This window comes from Pipra filicauda, unplaced genomic scaffold (assembly GCF_003945595.2).
Source record: "Pipra filicauda isolate LSUMZ 115617 unplaced genomic scaffold, ASM394559v2 scaffold74_size2892960_pilon, whole genome shotgun sequence".
Taxonomy (NCBI): Eukaryota; Metazoa; Chordata; class Aves; order Passeriformes; family Pipridae; genus Pipra; species Pipra filicauda.
Window position 1 is genome coordinate 2,497,870 of NW_024104920.1, and position 23,577 is coordinate 2,521,446.

Below are 23,577 nucleotides of genomic sequence, written 5' to 3' on the forward strand. Positions count from 1 at the left end.
TAATGGAAGAACTCTGCATCCTGTTTTATTTCCAACCATTGGCCTGATTCTGCCTTCAATTTCAGCGGAGTAATAAAGAACAACTTCTCTGGAAGCCAGAAAGTAAATTGGGATAAGGTCTGTGAGATCAACACTAGGCCCCCATGATGTGAGAGCAGCCTGGGGAAGGATTTGAGATCAGAGGACAAAGTAATTGCTGGCAAGTCCAGAATGGTAAAGAATTTACTTTCACACATTCACAGCTTGAAGAATTTGTCTTTTATATAAATTGATAGCAATAGGGTAAAGTTACACACAGTAGCTGTTGCTTTGTTATTGAGTTTGACGACTTATATAGATGCATCTGTCACTTTGGTTTGTTACTGTGTTAGAGCAGTGCATATAAATAAAGGGGATAAATAACCTAATTTACTATGAGCAAGAGTCACAGTATATTAAAAATGGTGACACAGGGAAGCTCTCGCCTCTCCTGGAAAAAGTTTTATAACAGATCTTTGTAGTCATCATTTAAACTGGCAGGTACAGCACACAAAGATCCTTAAAGCCCAAACACAAGCTTATTTAACCTTTTAAAAATATATTCTTGGCTAATAAGACTCCACTGATGGAAAGGGGAATTTTTCCATTGACTTTACCAAAGCCGAATTTCATCCAAGTAATTGCAATTTTATTTCAGAACTATTTTGGTTTCGAACAAAAGAAGTGCTATTAAGCTTACATGAATGAGTAAGCATGGGTTACCTGCAAATTGAGCATCTCCTACTACTTATGGTTCCCTGAGATATTTTTCTGCTATTACTCCTGAAGGGAACATGTTGGGTGGATTACCACTGTCTTTCTGCAAACCCTCAAACTTTCTGCCCCCCTGGTTGGGGCAGGGAAGGAAGGAGAATGCTTCAGCCTAGTGCCTTCAGCACCTTGTGAGGCAGTGAATCTTCTGGTTCTTCAGCAGTGCTGCCTCTTGGTAAAGCTCTTTTGGCTGGGCATTCCTGTCCTTCTGCATCCAGAGGGACCTGCAGCTATCACCTGCCATGGTTCTCATTAGTGCTGATCTGCCTTTTGTTTCTAGTCATCAAGCAGATTTTTAATAAACTTTATTAAAGCTTTCATTTAAGCTAGAGATACTGTTGTTGGTTCTGCACACATCAGATGCATTTCAGTGTCGCAGTTCTTCAGCTGCTGATATGGATTTAGGATTGGAGCCTATAGACCTCAATTAACAGCTCTCTCCTAGGAGAGAGAGTGACCTGGTTTCTTTTTCTCATACCTTCTCATGGCAGACGATTGGCAGAACTGCCTTCTCTCCAAAGTCAGATGTGTCTCTTCCCTTCAGAAACATCTTGACGAAATTCTCCTGGATTCAGTGGTGAGGTGGTTTAGTTTCAGATGCCTATGCAGATTTGGCTGGGCTCACAGCGCTTGTTGCATCCTGGCTGACAGGTACTGGTGTGTGTGTGTACAAAGAGTTTCCAAGGACTCTTTTTGCTTGCACAGAACTGACAGGGGAAAAAAGAAGAATGTTTGTCAGAATGGCATTGATAGTCTCAGGAAGAATTCCGTGTGTATCCTGTTCCATGTGTGTCTGAAGAGCCAGCCCAGTTGCTGTCTAGTGTTAGTTGTGTCTTGGCAAGGTGCAGTAGGAAACACAATGAATTATGAATCCAGAATGTGCACCTTGTGTGAGCTGTACTGCCTCTGAAGCAGCCCCGGGACTCAAAGATATAATGGACACAATTTCTTTGTAGTTTTCTCTGGTCTTGTGGGAAAGTGCTAACTTACTGCTGACCTGACCTGTGTTAATAAGTGATTCTTATCCTTCAGTGCTGTCTTAAATGTAAAACCTGATAAGCAGAGTCACAGCCTATTCTTTGCTTTCCTCTCCCTAATATTTGCCTTAGGAAGGAAGCATGGACTTCCACATCTATAGCATGAACTTTGAACCACACCCAGGTCACCTATCCATTTACTCCCTTGCACATGCAAGTCTCCTCATGATCCTTGTCAAGAATTCAGATTCATGAGAAATAGTAAAGTGCTGCAAGGAGAAGACAAAGGTATAGGATCTACTTCAGCTTGGATTTTTCTGCCAGTTGTCATATTACTGCGGAAGTCATCCTCAAGCTGTGAAAAAGGATGGTCTTCAATTGCATTTGTAAAACACGTGAGTAACAGGGCCAGGACTTCAACATGAGCAGGGCTGGGAGCTCCTTTCTGTTCCCTCTGGTGCTCCATCCCACTGACGTCAGTAGTCATCCTCCATCCAGTGTTTTCATGGCACTGCACAAGCATTATAGGCAGAGTCACACAGTAAGGTCACAAACATCATAAATCTGAGTTCTTCACATTAACAAGATCACAAAGCCTACACAAGCAAAAGACTAGGACCCTAAGGACATAGGCAGTAAAACATTTCTAAAAGCTGGCTGCTTTGATAAACTTGAAAACTATTCTCATCCACTTTCCTGCTGAAGCACTGGAAGTTTCTGTCCATTTTGCCCTCTGTTATATATTACTACTAGCATCACTCATTGGGTGCTAGGTGCCTTGACTCCTTGTCAAATTCTAACAGAAGTTGAAGGTGCTAAAGTAATTCACAGCTTTTGGGGAATTTTTATTAAAAACCAGTCAGTGCCAGACTTCACTGGAATTCAAAACCTAAATATTCTGATATGTAAATAAACTTCTAGAGATAGATGAGTTTTGGAGCAAATTTTATACACAAAATTGCTTTGAATTAATCTCTGCCTGCTCTCTGCACAGTTGTGATATATGGAGGCATTACTGATGAGCTACAGTGAGCTGGCTCTTTGGTTGAAAAAGGTTAACTGAAATAAACAGGGGTTTATGTGGCAGGTTTTTGAAGAAAAAAAAATGAGCCTCATCTGCTGAATCATCAAGATGGGTGAATGGAGAAAAAATTGGCTTTGGAATGACAGTCTTCTCAATGTATGGTGGGATACTTCCTTCCAAAGAAGAAATACATATTTGGCAGGACAGTGTTATCAGCAGGGAGACAAATACATATTTACTCCCCGAAACCTTCACAAGCAGAGAGCCTGTTCTGCCCAGCCTGCTCAATGCAGCACATGCTGGCTGAGAAGCAGCCCAGCCTGTGCAGAGAGCAAGACCAGGGCAGCATGCAAGGCCAGGATTAATCTCTTCAGTCCAGGCAGCATATGGCACCACAGTGAGATGTGTACCTTCATGGATGAGAAGAGGCATCTCCTGTTTTACCATCTCTTCCCCTTCTCTGGCCTTCCATTGACTGCTGTGGAAGTCTGATTTAGGGCCCCTGTACCTGAAGGGATCTAGAAGATCCTTCCATCTGGAAGGCTGATCGCCATGCCCAGCCTTCACCTCTCTAGATTAAGGGTTTATAACCAAAAAGTCAAAAAAGAGTGGCCTAATACCATTTGATCGGAAAGCTCTCCAAAATTCATCCTTAGTGCTTTCTCCTACCGCAAGTGTCTCTCATAGTGTTGTCTGGCCAACACCGTTTGCTGTTCAAGGGCAATGTGCAATGTTCCTGATGGTAGGATTCATAACCTGAAGCAGGACTGCAGCTTTGCAGAAGTCACATACACTGGTTTCACCTGGTTAGGAACTGCCAAAGAAAGCTAGTTTTCTGACAGGAATGACTTCATGCTTTGAAAATGGGTCATCATTTTCTTCTTGATTTAAAATGCAAGGGAGCTTTCCCAGGAATAACTTGGTTGCTGGTTATTCATTGCTTCAGAGCTGGTTATTACTAGTACACTGTTTCACGTAACTTTGTATCTGTCTTGGAATATGCTGCCTTGCTTTCTGCTGCCATACACAGACCGAAAAAATGCCAAGGCTCCGTCTCCTCTGCAGGGGAGTGCAGATAGTTCAGTGTAGCAAAGCTGCTCTCATCATGCATACTTTCCAAATGCTTTATGACAAGTAAAGAAATATGAACAGTGCTGTGGTTTAATGGCAGTTTGCTTACATACAGGCAATGTATCATACTTCAAATATGCAGATACTTTTTTTTTTTAAGACAGTTAAAATTGCAATTAAATTATGGGGAGGTTTAGCCAAATACTGTCACAAAGTAAGTCAGCAATTTTTACCCTCCACTGTTAATAGGAAGAGTTGGCAAAACCTGTTCCGATCTTGTTTTGGTATTTTCAGTTCAGAACTTTACAGTGCAAACATTACCTGTTTTTTTTAAATAATAAAGGTGGGAGTTCTGATGTCAATATGGGAAAACAATTCTTAGGCTGGTTGATTTTGTGTTCCATACCTTTTTGGAAACACCAAATGTACAATAGAATTTTATTCTACTTTAAAAGACTCTTGAATGTGTTGCAGTTACTTTTGCAAAGATGTTAAATATGTTGGTAAAGTTGGTTGAATAGAATTTGTTGTATGAAAAATGAGAAAGTAAATAGAGACATATAAGAAAAACTGTTTTGAAATGGTGTCACTTTTCTTCAAGGAATAGACATTGAGAAGACAACTTTAATTAAAGTCTTTATTTTCCAGCACATTTCACATTTTAAAGATAGTAAACAGTAAGCACTGTTTCCCATTTGGTGATAAAATTTACTCTTTTTCTGAAAAAAAAAAACAAAATTAAGGCAATTTTGTGAGGGAACATTCTGCTCCTATATATACCAGCAGGTATAAACAGGAGAAGGATTGTCCTGTTGTCAGGAGGTAGGTGGCATTTGAACACCTGTTACCACCGCTGTAAACACATGTCCCTTTTCCTGATTCTCTTGGTCCAGCTCAGGTTGCCTAAGTCCTTGTCTTACCCAGGTCTTCCTGCACAGAAGTGAACTTTACTGTTTCTGTTTTCTATGCTCTTGTTGAAGGAAATGGGTACCTTTCTCTCTCTTTCCATCCCCCCATCCAAACCCGCCCCTTTTATGTTCCAAAATTTTCTGCAGCTTTCTTCCTGTGGCAGTACCCTTCTCAAATTTGCAGTTTGCTCCAAGACAGAAATATCTCTTTTTGTGGCAAGAGGTGGATCAAGTTGTTAAAATCTTACTGAAAATATTTGAGAAGCATTGTTTTATTTTACCTGATGTTTATGAGGAAATGGCTCAAGTGGATGCACTTGTGGCTCCAGTGTATAGGGCTTCATCTATCTCCCAAATATTTATTTTAGCCACACAGGAAAGGTGACAGAGAGTTGGGAAAAGAGAATTAATGTTAGACTTGGCTAGAAAATAGAATTTTGGTTTGAAAAGAAGAGAAGAAAGTAAAAGGAAAATGTCAAGACTTTGTTCTTAATTGAAGTGAAACAGAAGCTTTTTGAATAAGTTCAAGGTAAAACACATTTCCAGAAGAGCCAGTCATCAGTGTACTTCTCTGGGTTGTGGAAGATTTCGGGTGTATATTCTTACGCTTCCTCATGAGGAGCAGATACTTGAAACCCATATCCCAGTTGGGCACCCTGTGGCTTCTGGCTTGTCTCTAGTAAATGCTTCTCTTTCTCTCTGGATTTTGAACAAGAGTCTTGAACTGCAAATGGGAATTTCATCAAAACTGATGTGTTTCTATATGCATTAAATGGTAATTTTCTGGCAAAAATAACAGTTTGAAAAATTATTGGCAAGATCGACTGACAGAGCATATATAGCTCTCAAAACAGAGAATATGCTAAAGACAATTACTTGGGTCCAAACTTTGTTCTCAGCTTCAGAGGCAAAATATGGGTGCAGCTGAGGGCATGCGCCCTTTGATTTGCCTGAGAAATAAAGCATTTCTCCAAACAAGTGAATTGAATATTGTGTCCTTTCTAGTGCAGGGATGATTACACAACCCTGTTTATTCTCTGGGGTTTTTTTCAGCTCATCCATCATTCACAGCTCAGATTTCTACAGCGACTTCACCAAGTTGGTTTGCTGTATGATGTAAAATGAAAGTCAAGTTAATTTCGCGCTCTACCCACCTCAGTCTGATTAACTCAAATTAAATTTTGTGCTAATAAGTCTGAGTGTGTGACCATAATTGGAAAGCCTTGAGTTCCTCTGACTGCAGGGAAAGTGCTGTTTTTCCCTTCATCATAAAAACATTTGAATCATAACATCTGGGAAATTTGCAACAAACAATGGTATCAATTTGAGGCCTCCATATAAAGTTTTTTATGTTTCTCATCAGGGACTATGAATACATATCTATATCACATTGCAGCTCTTGGAACATTTGGCCCATCTGCCCACCAAAGGAAAACTAAAAGAGCAGTGACACACACCTAATAATGGGAAACTGCTGAACATCTGTGTTTCTCCATTACATGGAAATCCTCTTAGACTAATAACTGGCTGCTATACCTTAAATAACTGGACAATTACTTAAATTTGTTGCCAAGGTCTGAGCAGTTCAAGTTAGTGGGAAGACTAGCTCAGGTTGCAATCATTCACCAGCCATTTGGAGAAAGAGGAAGAAAAAAACAAAGTGAGAACTGAAAGACTGGTGGGAAGGGAAGGGGAAGGGGAGGGGAAGGGGAGGGGAGGGGAGGGGAGGGGAGGGGAGGGGAGGGTAGGGAGGGGCTGGGAAGGGAAGGGAAGGGAAGGGAAGGGAAGGGAAGGGAAGGGAAGGGAAGGGAAGGGAAGGGAAGGGCAGGGACGGGAAGGGAAGGGAAGGGAAGGGAAGGGAAGGGAAGGGAAGGGAAGGGAAGGGAAGGGAAGGGAAGGGAAGGGAAGGGAAGGGAAGGGAAGGGAAAAGGTTTTGATCTAAAGATAAAGAATGCTTCAGCATGGCACAGAAAGAATATGGTGAATGTGAGTTTGAGTTTATAGTCCTATTCCATTTAGATCTATATCTTTGTTGTATTTGCTAGCTCAAAGAGTTACTGTTTTCCTTAACTCCAGCAATGACCTCCTGCTCCAACTATCACCTGCTTCCAGAAGAAGAAAATCATAAAACCTAAGTAAAACTACAGCAGGTAGAGTTTGGGAAAAGGTAACTTTATGTTCTGTGAAATCCTGGTATCAGTGAAGGCATGCACCTGTGTAAGACCAAGGAAACGTGCCCAAGTACCTGGTGCCAGAGATGATGCAGGAGCATACTGAGATTTCAGTAGTGTAGAAGCACATAAATCCTGTTGGATTACAAACAGAGAAGCCTAGTAAATGTCAGACAGGATGGAAGTAGTTGTAAATACATATACATGCATTATAATGGAGCATCTACACTTCCTGATGGGAATTCATGGGGGTGTATATCATCCATAGGCTATCTCCCTTAGCAGCAGGAACATCATGATTGCATAGCAAGTTTATTAAGTATGAAACAAGTCAGCAAACCCTTTAAAAAGCAAAGTCTCTTACAGCATACCATCCTAATGAAGGGTTTGAGAGTCAGAAATGTCAGCACTCACCAGAGAGCGGTTCAGCAGGTGTTTTGAAGTTAAGCCCTGCTCTCTAACCTTTGGATCAATGGGTATTTGCTGTTATTTTCTATAGAGGTAGGATCAAATGCAGAGGCATGGTGAAACATCTAACTGGAAGGACTGTGGCACCACTTTTGTGTGTCTCTATCAGATTGGAATTTAGTTTTAACAATACAAAATGGGCTTCTCCTACTTGTCCTCTGTCTCTCTGACAAACAGCCTTATAAACAAATCATTCACAAAACAGAAAGAACAGATTGTACATGGCTATAAAAACAACATGTTTTTGGTCTGACTGCCCCATAATATAGGAAAATAAGAGTACAAAAGAACTGCAAACAAGATAAGGGTCTGAGCACAAGCTAGCCTACCTGTACATCATTTCTACTGCAAAATAAGCAATGGCATTTGGGCTTGTGTAGCAAATAGACCTAAATTTCTTTCCTCCCTGCTGCTATGGGAATTTAATTTAGCCAGGGAGTATTGCCTGTATGTGACATCATCTTGAAACAACAGCTTTAAAAGTGGAGACAGGTAATATTTCCCATTAATTATATTCCACATCTGTAAAGCATATACATTGCACTGTGGATAAACAGAACAAGGTTTGGCAGGGAGTTTCCTGACTATCTGTAGCCAGATTTCTCATTTACAGTTTTCTCATTGTTTTGTACAATGGGAGCACATTGGTCTCTAGCAGTGGATGGGGAAGGGTAGGATTTTAATGAGGTGTGAGTGTTAAACAAATAAAGGGCCCTTCATCTCCAAGTACTGTGCACTGCCACCACTTCAGTGGAAGTCAGCTGTAAAACCCGATGTCTGAACACCAAATATACACCAATGTGTCAACACTCATGATGACATCTTTTTTTCCTTTTTTTTTACACTAGGTATGGGGAGTATTTTTTTTTTGCAAATAAAACATATGAATCGAGGTTCCAAGGATGGAGTTGCAATATCAGTAGTTGTGTATTGACATATAGTTGCGATTTGGTTTAGGTGCCTGATGAGCCCTCATTTTAACACTTAATGTTTGGCTGCAACAGAACAAAGGCACAGGGAAATCTCTTCAAGAGTAAAGATCTCACATGAACCATGGGAAACCTTGAAAGCATAGAGATTTTTTTTCTGGAAAAATGGATAAAATAGCATGCAATGTTCTCCTATTGATCTTAGTAGTTACTGTTGTTAGCAGCTTGCTACAAGCTGGTGATGCTGTCTCAGAGCCTGCCAACCTGTACCAAGTGTGTGCTCTCTCCCACATCCACACTGGCTAGAGAGGAGACTCCAAGTCACGCTGCTCTGCTCTTTTCCAAGTGCTCCCATTCTCTAACTCCTCACACTCTTTATGCTAAAGCCAGAGGATGAGGCAAGGATAGACTTCAACCCACTTAGGTTGTGGTATGCTTTTGAGTGGTTTGTTTGGCCTCAATAGATAAGTCACAAATTTTCTTGTCATTGTGACTGGCTCTTGCTATATTATCAGCTTGAATGTTGCTGAGGCGTTTTTGAACTGGGGATGTGACTGGGCTCTTAACAGTCTGTGGCATATGGGAATATGCACTAAACCATTGAGAATATTTCATCACAAAGGAGCTGTTGAAAGAACACGTCATATACACCTGCCAAGACGCATCTCAAATAATTGAGTTGATGATAGTGGAACGAGTAAAGTGTTTGTGAGAGAATGACACCACATCCAGCACACAGAGGACTAGCATTATAATTAATTAATGCTCATAGATATTTCCTTAGCACAGATGCTATGCTTTGTACTTCATCTTTGACAAGGGAATGCAGGAGAAGTGAAAATACTCTGTCATTTTTGTCATGTCTTCCGTCTTGTTAATGCCTCATACAATTGGTGATCTCAAGGTCACTTTATTTACTGACAATTCTCTTTCATCAGCAATACCAATTTTATGCTAAAACGAATCAAAATATGTTTATTGTAACATCCCCTCTGGATCCCCTACCTCCTCCCCATTCCTAACAGTGGTAAAACAACAATAAGATTAGTTTAATCATACAAAATTGAAATTTTCTGAGAGTATATATTTTAGAGCCATGGTGTTTAATGACAATCCACATTATTCAAATAGGAATAAAAATATTTATAGATGGTTTTTTCAGATGGTTTTGCAATAAAGCCAGCGTGGGTAACAGATTCCACAATCACTTTTCTCCCGTACACATATTGATGGAAACCCTCAGCTGAACACAATTGCATATATCTCTTTTTTCAATCTGTGTGTATGTTATTACCATAGAGGTGGAAAAGCTGCATACATAACCCACCCACTGCCCTACCTGCAGTAACAAAGCCACGAGTCATTGCTTGGATGCACCCATCTGAATTTTTATTATTTACATCATTTGATGAAGGTGGATTCCTGCCAGCATCCCACTGGAATGCAATGGTCAACAGATCTGAGTGTTACCAAGACTTCCGAAAAGTAAGGTAAAAAATTGGCAAGATAACTTGCAATCTCTAATATTTTTTTAAGTTGAACATGTAACAACAGTGGCATATCTTGGCTGAAATAATAGGATGAAAAGATTTTACTCTGATTATAACACTTGTTCCTTTCTTATGTGTCTGCAGCATGATGATGATTTGTGTCATGTTGTATCCTGGCAGCCAAAGTTCTCAGGATTTTAGTACAGGAATGGCAGTTTCATACAACCTGAACAATTGGGTCCATATGTGCTTGTGCATGAAGTGTGCTTATGGACACACTTAACTGGTGTCTTACTGACAAGATGACGTTGGTTCTGATGTGGTCTTTCCTTAACTTTCTTATTCTCTAAGGCAGCATCTCCGGTTTCTTTGCTACCTATGCATTTTTTTTGCATTGCTCTCATTTCGAAGAGTGATTTTTCTTTTACTCTGGCAGCATAATTTCTTGTGACAGCCACACACTGAGTTTGTGGGTTCTCATTCATTTGCCACAGACTTTCCCTTCATTTACAGGTGTATAACCTCCACATAAGATGCAAACACTGACAATTATGTTTGATTGTAAAATGGATTTTATCAGTACTTGCATCATCCCAATAGTTTTAGCATTATTTTTTGCTTGATTTCAGTCAACTTGCATTAATTCCTATTGATTTTCTCAAATACTGCCTAGTATTGGATTAATTTCATCCCTGTAAATAAACACAGAATCCTTCATTAGTAAATCTATCATAAACCATCCTGTGAGTTCACTTTGGATCTTGTACCAAGTCAGTAAATTCATGGCTTGACAATACTGGAGTAGCTTTTTAGAGAGAACTGTTTAGATATTCAGCTAATATCTGGCCAAGCACTATCCTTGTTCCTCCCTCTTTTTTCTACTCAGGTTAACAAAAAAATGTACAGTTCCTTATTTATTGTGACCTTCAGTGAAGTGCAAGCCAAGCTTTGTCTGTTGCTTGAAGTCCTATTGCTTGTCAGAAGAGCTGTCTTTCTGTTCTTTACCTACAGTCGGCATGGACTCCAGAGTACTCTGTCCTCTCAAGGAGTGTCCTGTCCTTTGGCTTATGTTAAGTCTTATCATAAGTTGCCCTAGACTGAGATTTGGAAATTATGACTCTGTAAAATGGGGATTATGGCAGTGCAAGGTGCTGTAAAATGTGTTGTTGGAAAGAGACCGATTTAGCTATTTGCTTTATTGTATGTAGGTATCATAAAGAAGGGCAGTGAAGTCAAAACAAAGAAGTAACAATTACAGTATAGCAAGAGAATATACTATAAATTTCCTTACCAATTGTACAGCACATTCTTGTGTCAAAGTACCGTCTCAGCATCATTAATGAATTTTGCTTCTGGGGATATCCTGTAGGCAGCAGCTGTGCCTTTAAAACCAAGATCCAGTGAGAAGTACAGCACCATTTTCCTGCTGATCTGCTCAGCTCTCAAGCATAATGAGTAAAAATAAGAATATTAGAAAGAACTGAGCAGACCTCGTAAAATGATTTACAGTAGTGTCATGGGGTGACTCCTAATGATGTCACAAACTGAGCATACGGTAATTGTTCACATCTTACTGTAAGCTTTCAGATATAAACTAAAAGAGAAACAAACAAACGAAAGCATGATATTGTTCTAACCAATAATTATAAGTTCAGCAGTGTATTAGGACATAAGCATATTAATTACATGGTAATCAGTGTAACAACAAGTAATTACCAACTTTGGATAACATTTTGATAGGGGCCTTCATGCTTTAGGAACCAAAGCCAAGATAATGTGAGCACCTACACCTCACTGAAAGTTACTTAAGAAATTTTGAGAATCCTATATCACACTTCCTTTACCCTAAAAGCACCCTTGATCTTGATGTTACCTTTTTATGTATTATTACTGATGCTGTTGTTTTAAATGACATTATTAGTTTGTTTCTCATGAGTTTTCAAATGTGTCTGGTAATCTATCACAGACTGCAAAGCCCTACAGAAGTTCCCAGGATTGGCACTGTCCTGTGGCATGGTCCATCCATATTCCCTGGGGTGCTCAGGTTGATGTCCGATGTCTAAGCCATTGGGTACAGATTCACCACTAGATGGGAGCATCGATTGTTTAGCCTTTGCTTTGAAGTGGTGCTCTTTCAGCCTTGGAAAATCATATTCCCTCTTGTCTCTTGTTTCAAACTTGTGGGAGGCCTGAATGTCCTCCCATCCCTGTGTGGCACATTCCAGAAACACTGGCTAACACTGATCCCTAGAGGACATCCCTCTTGGCTGATGCCCTGAATGACCAGCATTCAAAGCGGTCCCTACTGTTTAGTATGGAGGCACTCAGTTACTCCCCTAGACTTCAGGGGCGTATTGGGAATTGCAAGAATGTTCCAGTAATCTTGTTTTATGGCTTATTGTTTCATTGGGAAATGGAGTATCTGTATTTTGCTGATTGTCCTAAAATCACTCTGATCACTAGAGAAAAGTGAAGGTAAAAGAAAAGATAGACTCGACTTTCTGATTAAAAAAACAGTGGTGGAGCTGCTACATTTCCAGACAGATGCAGAGAAAGAAAAGAAAACTTTAGGCTATTCTAGCTCCAGGACAACTGCTCCAACCCCTGCAGCTGCTGGGATGCTTCCACAACTCTTTCAGGTGAGATCCAATGTTTAAACAAGGCCATTGTCCAGTGCATGTCCCTAACCAAAAGAATCTCCACCTAGGGGCATGTCCCTCCTCCTATGCCTCTGCTTCTTAAAGTGTGTGTTAAGTTAAAATATCCCCTTCCTACACCAAGGTATGTTTACAACGCTTGAATTTGATAAAGATACTCCTTCCACACGAGCACTGCCTGCCCTTGCCTTGCTGCTCCTTGAATAGGAAGATGGCAGAGAGTTATCCAAGTTGTTCCTGGGCTCAGTTTAATTATAAACAAGTTGTTCATCCATTATGAGGGAAATGCTTCATACAGAAGTAAGATGGACTACAGACCTCAATGCACAACTTCTTTTTTGAGTTGAGAAATGCAGTGTCTGCACATGTGCATAATTGACAATGACACTTCACTGGAACAACTAAGAGAAATAATGTATGTGGACCATTACTGACTCAGGACTGAGACTCAGCATGAGTGCAGCCAAAAAGCTGCTGGATGGTAGAGGATTCATTGTGTGCCTCCTGCTCTGGGCTATGAGGGTTATGAAAAACAGGATCTGCAGCGGTCAATCCATCAGCTCTCTCCCAAGCAGCCATTTTTGTCTGAGAAGGAAATATGGGAAAGGACATGTGGCCAAGATCTTTCTTGGAAAACAGTTTTAGCCTCTGCAGCTAGGAGGAACCTCCTTAAAGGAGGAAGACTGCTATGCCTTCAAGACCCTGAAAACAGAAGGTAAATGGCAAACACAGAACTTGGGGAAAAATTTACTTTTAACACTGTTGTGATTTTCTCTGGGCACGACATTTCGGATGGTGGATGAGAGGCTTGACACTAACCAGCAATGTGCAATTGCCTCCCAGAAAGCCAATCATATCCTGGGCTGCATCAAAAGCAGTGTGGCCAGGAGGCTGAGGGAGGTGATTCTGCCCCTCTACTCTGCTCTGGTGAGACTCCATCTGCAGTGCTGCATCCAGCTCTGGGGTCCTCAGCACAGGAAGGACATCAGCCTGTTGGACATCAGCCAAAGCAGGACCATGAAGATAATTAGAGGGATGTAGCACTTCTCCTACGAGGAAAGGCTAAGAAAATTGGAATTGTTCCATTTGGAAAAGAAAAGGCTTCAAAGTGACCTAATTGCAGCCTTCGAGTACCTGAAGGGAGCCTATGAGAAACATGGAGAGAGACTATTCACAAGGGCATGTAGTGACAGGACAAGAGAGAATGATTTTAAACTGAAAGAAGGTAGAATTAGATTAGATATTAGGAGGAATTCTTGACTGTGAGGATGTTGATGCACTGGAAAAGGTTGCCCACTGGAACAGTTGCCCAGAGACCTTGTGGATGCCCCGTTCCTGGCAGTGTTCAAGGCCATGTTGGATGGGGCTTTGAGCAACCTGGTCTAGTGGAAGGTGTCCCTGCCTGTGGCAGGAGGATTGGAACTAGATGATCTTTAAGGCCTCCTCCAACCCAATCCAGGCCATTCTATGATTTTTTTCATGTCTAAAGTAGACATTACCACAGGTACCCTTCTACTGGACTGTGCAGGGGCTCAAGCTAGAAGTGTCCCATTATCTTAGACTGTAATGATTCAAGTCTCCTAGCTGTATCCTGACAGCCTGCTTTTCTGAGGGGTGACACTGAACCATGTTCCTCACCAGCGGCCAGCAGCAGAGATGAAGGCACACTCTGAAGTCTGGGATGTGTGAGGAATTGTATTTCCTTCGCATTAGCACTCATGGAGGTTCAGTGTGCCTTCCAGGTCATGATGCACACAGCACAAACTTGCTAGTCCTGCAGGAGCCCATAGCCCTGTGCTGTAATGCACAGATACTATGTTGAAACCAACTAGTTTTTCACAGAATCATTCAATTTGTCTGCAGCCTCAAAGGAGATTACAGTTTATTGACCAAGTGAGTAGCGAAGTGGCTGAGTATCACATTCCATCAGACTTATGAAGGTTCAGCTAGGAGTAAAATCTGTCTTCAGATTAGTTTCTACACAAGACTGTGATGTGACTAACACTGAGATCAGATTTCATTGGCAAATCAAACAGAAAGCAAAGTGAGGTGCAGAGAATTCATTTAAAATCACAGCTGAAATAATACCAAACATGCAAGTGAAAAATATTACTGACAAAGTTAATTGCTTTTCTTAAATACTAAAATAGTTTTGAGTTTGTTCTAGCGTGAAAATCACTTGCAAAGACTCTAGGGCATTAAAATTAGGCTTTCTTCTTTTGATTTGGTCTAGGAATTAGCTGCATGAGAAACTTAGGCAGGGACACCAGCTAGAAGAAAATCAGAACAGTCAAAGACATGGGATCTGGCAAAGCTTTCAAAGGCAGTATACTGACAATTAAGTTTCTCACTAATCCCCATGATGCACGTAGAAAAGCCTATGGAAATTGTGTTTGATTCTTTCATTTGTTTTTTTTTTCTAAATTAATAGCTTGTTTCTCCAGATTTTCATTAAACCTCTCCTCTCCGAACCTCTCCTTTCCGAACCTCTCCTCTCCGAACCTCTCCTCTCCGAACCTCTCCTCAGTTAACTTGCTTTGTTTGAATACAGATTTTCTGTAAGGTGAGCAGCAGCTTAAGCAGCTACGTTTAGGACTCTGAAAATGTTTAAGTATGCACAGTTTGGAACTGTAAATATTTTGTACCAGGATTTGCTTTTAGCAGCTGGATTGATCTTTATGAATATCAGAACTAAACAACTAGTTTTTATAACACATGGACCAAATTTCACCTGATTTATAAATATGCAAGTTCACTTAAATTAATAAGGTTGCACAGGTAGTACAGCTACTACTTTGTAAGTAAAAGCCCAGTCTGGATTCTGTTTATTCAAGAACTCATTAAAACCCTTTAAAGCATTCAAATCTCTAACTGCTTAAAATGCAACTCATAGACTGATAAATATGCTTGGCTCAGGAGGAAAAATACCACTTTTGCAAAGATGCCTATCAGCATTAAGTACAGAATTTAAGAGCTCATAAAAATGTTGGCTTGACAGAGGAAGATGGAGCATCCACTCTCTTCCTCTGAGGCTAGGTAACTTCATTAATGTTCAACTTAGAGTGTGTAGATTGCCTCTTTCACCACTCACAGTTTCCTTCTTCCAAAGGGCACAGTCTCCCTTTATAAGCAAAGGATCAAATGTGGGATGCAGTGCTCCTGACCAGCAAGAGCTCCACAGGAGCATTTAAAGAAACAACTGTTGTATCTTGCTAACACATACTGAACTTCTGCTCATTACTCTGCTCAGTGTCTGTAGTGCAATGGCTTGTGAATATTCCTGAAAAGCAATTTGGTCCAACATTGAAAAATAGTATTGTCTGATGCCTGAAAAATCACAGGAGACGATCAGCTTTGCCAATTCTCCTTATTTACACCAAAATAGCTGAAATCACTTATAGAAATTTGTTGCTTCAAAGTCAAGTTTTCATTTCCTATGAAGAAAGATGAAGACATGCTTGAATAAGATGTAATAAAGGCAAGATGTCAAAATCAAAGCTGAAACCAAACATTACAATTAACATTACAATATGTGAAAGCTTTCAGAGAATTTGCTTGGGCTATTGTTTCAAACAAATGGTTGAAGTAACATTTTTTAAAACCTGATTTGGGATAGAAAAGTGCTCTTTATATTAAAACCTCTTGTAGGGCAAAATGCATAGGGAATTTTGTCTCTATCCCAGAGCAAACAAATGACCACAGTGAACTCAAAGGAATGTGGCCTGACCTAATGCTGGAGACCTACTCCTTTGGATCTTAGAAAGCAAAACTCACCTGTCCTTTGAAAAGGAACAAAGGTCTTTGCTCAGGTAACCTTAAAAAACCAGATAATTAAGGGAGCTGTATAGAAAGAAATGTAGGGATATGCTTGTCTTTGGCAATGGAAATAAGTAAGAATCACCTGTGTATGGGAGAAGTCATCTATGTTTTTCATGTGACTCAAGTGAGCTTACCAAGTCTCATCTGGAAGTGACTTCTGGTCTGGCCTTATGCTGAAAGCAGGGCCTCTGCTTATTAGGCTACCCAGGGCCCTGTCTTGTTTACAATGAAGGAGATTCTACCACTTATCTGCACAGCCTTGTCCAGACTTCTAATTGTTTCATGGTGAAACATTTTTTTTCTTATATCCAAATGGAATTTCTCCTGAAGAAACTATGTGAATCACTGTAAGGGCACACCTCCATCCACTCTGTAACTGCATATCAGGTGTTGGAAGACTGTAACTACATCCCCTAGAGCCTTTCCTTCTCTAGGACAAGCAAACCCAATTTCTTCAACATTTCTTCATGTCACATTCTGCATTACTCTCATCATCTTCATGGCCCCTCTCTGGGTCCTCTCCAGTTTTTCAAAGTTTATCTCAAACTGGGGCACAGTGTTCTAGCTGTGGCCTAACAAGTGCCAAGTACTATGAGATAATCACTTTCCTTGATCTGCTGGCTGTACTCTTGCTGATATAGCCTTGGATATGGCTTGTTGCAAGGACAGACTCCTGGCTCGTGTTTGGTCTGCTCCTCATTAGGACCCCCAGCTTCTTTTCAGCAGAGCTGAACCTCCCCAGTCTGTATCCTCAAATGATAACTCAAATTCTGTTTAGAGCATCTCGGATTCCTTCACAACAAAGGGCACTTTTCATTTCTGCATCTTTCTGCACCAGCTCTGTTCAGTATAGTCCTTCTGCTGATCAAGGTTAATTTAGTACCAGAGGAGTTAAAAAAAAGAAGGGGTCCAAGTGGGTTCTGGACAGGATGGGATTCATCCTCCTACATAGTTCCTGTCTGAAATGTGAACTGCTGGGACTGGTATTATTCTAGCAGCAGAAATCTACTTGCGTAAAGGAGCTTGTCGGTATATGACCAACAAGTCTGAAAGGTTTTGTTTTATGGCAACTCACATGTGGATCAGCCAGAAGGTAGTGAGCTCCTGCTACTCTGAAGACATGCCAAAGGGACTTCTTTTGGGCAGCAAAAGGAGGAAATATGACACATCAAGGCAGATGCCGATGCCTCAGGAAGAGAAGTGCAAGGGAAGGAAGCACATTATCTGAGTCAAACTGCTCAGGTCCTGGTGCAGTACACTGAGAGAGCCCTAGCAGTCTCCTTTGCACCTCTGTTACATGGGAGAACCTTCTTCTTAGTGGTATGTTCCTACCTCTTAAAAAAAAATACATATTTTTCCATATGGCTTTATTCATCTTGTCCATTCCCAGTTAGTATTTTTGACTTTGTCCGGTTTGTTTTTCAGATGGTCAAATATCAAGGGGACTTCCGTCAGTTCCTAGAATTCAGTGATCTATCTCTTGCTTACAAGGATGTTACAAAAAGCTTCCAGGAGTTTTGTCTACATTTCCTTTGATCAATGCCATTCTTTTGTTACTAGCTGTTCCTTAAATCATTTTAAACAAGGTTTCTCCATTTCTTTGCACCTGCAGATGCTTTTATGGAGTTATCCTATTCCCCTTAAGTCACTTAGTGATACTGAACTAAATTTTATTTCTTTAATCTTCTCTAGAAATTAATCCCTTGAGTCCTTTAAACATTTTTGTTGCCCTTTTCCGAAATTCCTGCAGTTTGTTGGAGCCTTTCTGGCAGAAATGTGCTGAGACTGGGGAGCAGTATTCTACCTAACGCTTCCTTGTTTGCTTCTCTCTGCACCTTGTCTCTGCGTTCTCAACTCTCCAGCTGGGGAATCAGTGGTGCAGCCCTCAGCAGTCTTTGAAAAATGTAGTAGTAGACTGATAAAATCTCCATCAGCTCTAATGATGTTGGAGCTGAGCCCTCTGTATATTGTTTGGCTGAGTCAGAGAAATATAGGTGCTGCTAGTCCTGAGAAAGCTGCAGCCCTCCTGAGATGTGTTTCCAAAGCTTAGCATCTTTACATAAGATATAAATCAGAGTGCTTTGTAACTGAAAGTATATATGTGCATGTGTAGTAGGCAGATGGAGGTAGTGATCACATGCCAAAATGTAATTCTGTGCAAAAAAGAATTAAAGAAAATTCATAATGTACGTTCTCAGCCAAAGTGAAATCCCTCTTAATATAGGAGCACAGGTCGGGAGTTAGGGGACACAAAGCTTGCATTGCAGTTTTCACTTTCTGAGTAAGGTTACATAGAAATTCAAATCCCAGCATGAGTTTTAACACACACCTTCCAACAGCTGTTGAGTATCACATAAGGAATAAGCAAGTCTGTGGTAGCAGCTGCAGCTTGCCACATCCGTGGCAGTACCACAGAGCTGTAAGAGATGAAGGTGATGCAAGTACTTTTGAGAGGCATTGCTCACTTGGGTTGTACTGAAACAGAGCAGCTGTGGTGACAGAAGACATTCAAAATGCTCTGTTTTACTTTCCCCAATAGAGTTAAAAGAAGATTTTTTATTTTTTTTCGGTCTACAAAACATGATGCCATATACACTAAATCAAAATAGAAGGTTTTGATTGTCAGAAGAAAAAATATGTTTTGAAGTCAGAGACATCCTATTTCATGCATAGTCACATGATTTTAGAGGCAGAGATATAAATTACGCTTGCAGTGTAATAATTTCAGATGCTTTATTTGCATTTGTCCACCCCCAAAACTGAACACCTAAATCTGAAGAAATGGATGCCCATTCTGACATCTCTGAAAAATTCACATGTTGTTTCCACCCCTGTTAGTGGGGAAAGGATGCAGCCACAATGCAGCAGTAGTCTAGGCAGGCTTTTATTCAAAACTGGATCAAAGAATAGCAGTTAACTGTAGCTGTTCCATGACATTCATTTCAGTCATACTGTTGGGCCTTTGAGCTTAACTTGAAAAATATACTTGAAAAACCTTAGATACAATATTCATGTCTATATAACTGAGCTTCTCAGTCCTGGAGCTTCCTTTCTTTTCTCAGATATCTTAAATCTGTGCCCACAACAATGTTGGTTTTGTTGCCGTGGGAGCTAGGTGCTGAAAAAATCTCCGGAGCAGTTAATTAGGGGTGAGATAAGAAAGGGTTTATTATGCCAAGGCAAAGATGTTACAAGACACGCAGGCAGGCCATGCCTGAGATGTTACATTTTATAATACCAATCCATCCAATCCCAGATGTGTCCACCTTGTGGCCTTTACTCTGGACCGCCCCGGGTCTACCCCCTGAGATATGGGTCTGGGGGCTTTTTGGGACCCTCTGTTCATCCCATCTTCATCTTCATCAGAGCACAAAGGGTACATAGTCACCCAGTTTTTGACCGTGTTCTGTGGTTTAGGCCCTAATATGCTGTTCTGCCAACAATCTAGGCCTTGCCTTGACAAAAGACTAAACATTTCTGCTGTATTTGGGGGTGATATAGGGAGCATAGAATGGGGTAAGAGGGTTAAGGAATGTGTAAACAAGGGTGCTAGAGGGAAAGGGATGCTGCTTTTAGTCTACTTCCACTACTTATAAAACTTACAAGTATTAGAAAAATAAAAACCATTAGGGGCTTGAGGCATCAGTTTCTTAACTCCTGCAGTAATTTTGAATCTTTCCAGCATCCAAAAGACTAAGCAAATTAATACTGTCTCTGATAAGCGTCAGTAAAAGTGCCTACAATTGCTGTATTCAGTTTGATTTGACCATATACTTATCTCCTTCTCTACCTCTGTATACTCAATGGAGTTAGGAAAGGGATTCAGCTGAGCAGCTAATAGGCATTTATTTCAGGATGAGATAAACCTCTCCTCATGTTATATCACTATATTGCCTAGCTCCCCATTGAGCACGAAGGCTCACAGAACCCAAACCCTCAAACTCAAACTCTGAGAAAGTGAAGGAGATGTCAGAGCGTGTCTTAGACTGGCCAAGTACGTGTAACACTGACCTGTTCCTATCCAAGCCCTCAGGCACCATACACATATCAAAAAAGAATGTAAAAATAAATCAAGCAAAAAGAACCTGAAAGCAGAAAAGGCCATAAGAAAGGCATCATTCTACCCAAGAAAAGTTCTTCTTATGTAATTAGGTTTGCTCCATTTAAAGTAAATACTCTCCTGTCTGTTCTCTTTATGCTGAGGTGCTGTGCACTTGACAAGGCTCTAGTTGAAACAGTGTCCTTCAGAATGTGGGGAGACAATTTTCCAGTGGTTATAAGCAGCAGAAGAGTGTGTACAGTGGTCTGGGGGAGTGTGGAGGGAGCTTTGTGCTGAAATAGGGCTGGCAAGCTCAGGCCATGCTTGCAGAACAAACTTATTTCCAGGCAGAACCCTATGGCCTTATTCACACATGTTCACTGTAACCAAACTGGTTAAAAATAAACCATTGTTACATACCCTGACCACTCCATTATTTTGGAACTCACAAAGAAAGCAGATGTAGTTTTATTTTCTGGTTCCAATTAAGTCCTTGCATGTGGACATGCACAGTTTATGACCCCTTGATTTTCAGTCCTGTCTCCCTCGCTGCACTCCATGTTGCAGGGAAGGACCTGGGAAAGCTGGGATTGTTTTCGATGGAAACAGCTAGAGTGGGAAAAGTGCATCTGAAGACTTGTTTACACTAGTAAGTCTTGCAGCTTTAACTGCACCAGTAAAGAAGCCATTCTCACTTCCCCGAGTCCCAGTGCAATCATACCAGTTAAATGTTCTTCTAGTAGTAGAACTCATTCTGCTTCCTGCTGCAAAATGAGTTCCTCTATTACAAATGATACTTTCAAACCAATATAACTACACATTAACTGCAGCTTCCAGAATAGATGTAAAACAAACACTCATACACACACAAAAAGTACCTGTATCATTGTGTGTTAGTGAAAATAACTATAGCAGGATAAAGCCTCTCTAACATGGACCAGGCCTAAAGGGCAGGCAAAGACGGGTATTCTGAGTGGAAATGACACAGAGAGACTTGTGTAAACTGCAAGCTCTAGTCAAGGTATGCAAAATATCTCTGCCCCACATTTCTTCTATATTTAGCCTATCATGTGCATCATCAGGAGAAGGAATTGACTGGGTAATTTATGCTGAAACTCATTCACCACATTCATTTAGATAGCTATGTTAAACCTTTCTGTAGATTTTTCATAACACATAATGCAGTGTGATTGATTTATTCCCCCTGGTTTCTTCTTTCTGCATATATCAGTACTGCTTTTGAGCATCCATGCCTTTGAGTCCTGTACAGCATAAGCTACACACTTCCAATCTCTGTCCCACATAAGTAAAAAATGCCCTACAGTGGTACTCAAGATTTTTTTGTTGTTCTTACAGAGTCAAGTGTTCCCTTGCATGAGGCTTCCCCAGACTGTTCGGAGACTGCTGCTCACTTAACCTGTTCACCACGGAAGAACTGACACTATGAACCACAATTTGGAGTTGGCAGAGCTGCCCCTGTGCAGGACAGTCTTCCAGCTGACTTCCTCTTCCTGAAGCTGCAGAAAAATGAGCCAATAATAACATGGTACTGCAGTGTGCCATGACAAAGAGAAATTATAGATAAATTTAGGTAATTTCCCTGCTTCTGCTATGAACAGTGTAGGCTGCTTTAGCATAGCATTCCGTGGACCCAGCCTTAGGGAGTGTGGCTCGCCTTGTTTGCATGCTGCAGGTGACTCTTCAGTATTTAGAAGACTTTAAATACTCTTTAGAATTCATCTCACTCTAAGCCTTAAATCACTCTTTTGTCCCCCAAAGTGCTGGGGATTGAGTGTGCGTAGAACAGTAACAGACTGAGGGTTTAGATGCTGCAAGACAAGGTGCTAACACTGTCACCTCTGAGTATGCCCAGGTCTTACATGCAGCAGACAAGCAAGTTTGCTTACCATTTAATATATCCATAATAAACACTTCTTTTACTCCACTATTCAAAACAGGGTTGGAAAATAGATACTGGCTGAGGGGGATTCATGGCTTACCCTAATGACAGGGCAGAATTTAGAAGGAAAGAGAGAGACAAGGGGATAGGGCTGCAAACCCTGGGGCAAAGCTGCCTGGGGGTATGACAACTACAGTACACAAATCTCTTCGAAGGTCAAAGTGAACAAGCATAAGATTTGCACTGATTTGCATATGGAGCCTGTGCAGTCACAGAAGTAATAATTACTCTTGGTTAAAAGCCTTGGTCCTGGCCTCCCAGGAGAAGTCAGCCTGTGGAGATGTTTCATACCAACCAGGAATGTCCTTCTAATTCTAAATATAGAAAGTCCTTCAACAGCTCTATAGTTCAAGCCTACATTTGATTGAAGTTCCACCATGTGGCATAATAGCTGGCATCTGATTTTAAAAGCACAAGTATACTCTTCAAAAAATCAACCAAATGAAACCAACTGACACAGTAATTTAAGTAGAAATGGTGTTTAGTTGCCTTTTCCTGTATCACTTCTAAAAATAGATGCTGCATACACTCTCTGTATTTGCATACATATATGCGTACATATGGTGGCTGCCAATCACTTTGTAAAAAGTGTACAGGTTGAAATGGAAGTGTTTGCAACTTAGGAAATGAGAGAAATAATATCACCAAACAATTTGAAGATGAGTCTGCCTGAATGATCATATAGTCCTTAACGTTAAGAGCAGATATTTCTTTTCCCTCACAGAATATCTGCCTCTTTCAGGGGCACTGAGCAGCCCTGGGTGATGAGGATCAGGACTTTGCAGTGGGGGCATCAGTTAGCTGTATGACACATGTCTTACTTATCAAACTTTACCCCCAGCATAAAAAATTTTAGTTCAGATGGTTGTGACTTCTGCTATTTGATGACCAGATAGTTTTAAGTTTTACAATGGTTAGTATTAAGAATTCCTTTTGTAAGGTGTGAAGCTGCTGGTCTCTCTGATAAAAGATAAAGCCTATTCTTTCAGGATTTGTAGTTCTTTACCTATTGAGCAGAGCTGAATAGAGACTAACTTCATTGGTTACCTCTTCCTTTCTGCCAGAGGTCTCATTTCAGACTTTTCACAGTTTTTCACACAGCAACCTTACAACTAGAACAAATGTTCACGGACACAAGCCATGACAAAGAGCAGTTAAGGATTCCAAGATCTATTAACAAAAAGGGGAAAAGAAAATACATTTGAGAACCACTCAAGGTGCTTTACCACTCTTCCTCAGAACTCCTGTCCCACCATATCTGTTGCTTAATTTTTG

General features: G+C 40.7%; 1 protein-coding gene across 1 annotated transcript in view; it reads right to left on the reverse strand.

The window, feature by feature from the left end:
* ST6GAL2 (ST6 beta-galactoside alpha-2,6-sialyltransferase 2) overlaps nucleotides 1–1,281 on the reverse strand; it is a 57,062-nt gene extending 55,781 nt beyond the window's left edge. The window contains exon 1 of the mRNA XM_039389617.1: nucleotides 1,268–1,281. The gene's annotated coding sequence lies outside the window, so the exon portion shown is untranslated. The remainder of the gene's footprint in view (nucleotides 1–1,267) is intronic.
* Between the last annotated feature and the right edge of the window lie 22,296 nt (nucleotides 1,282–23,577).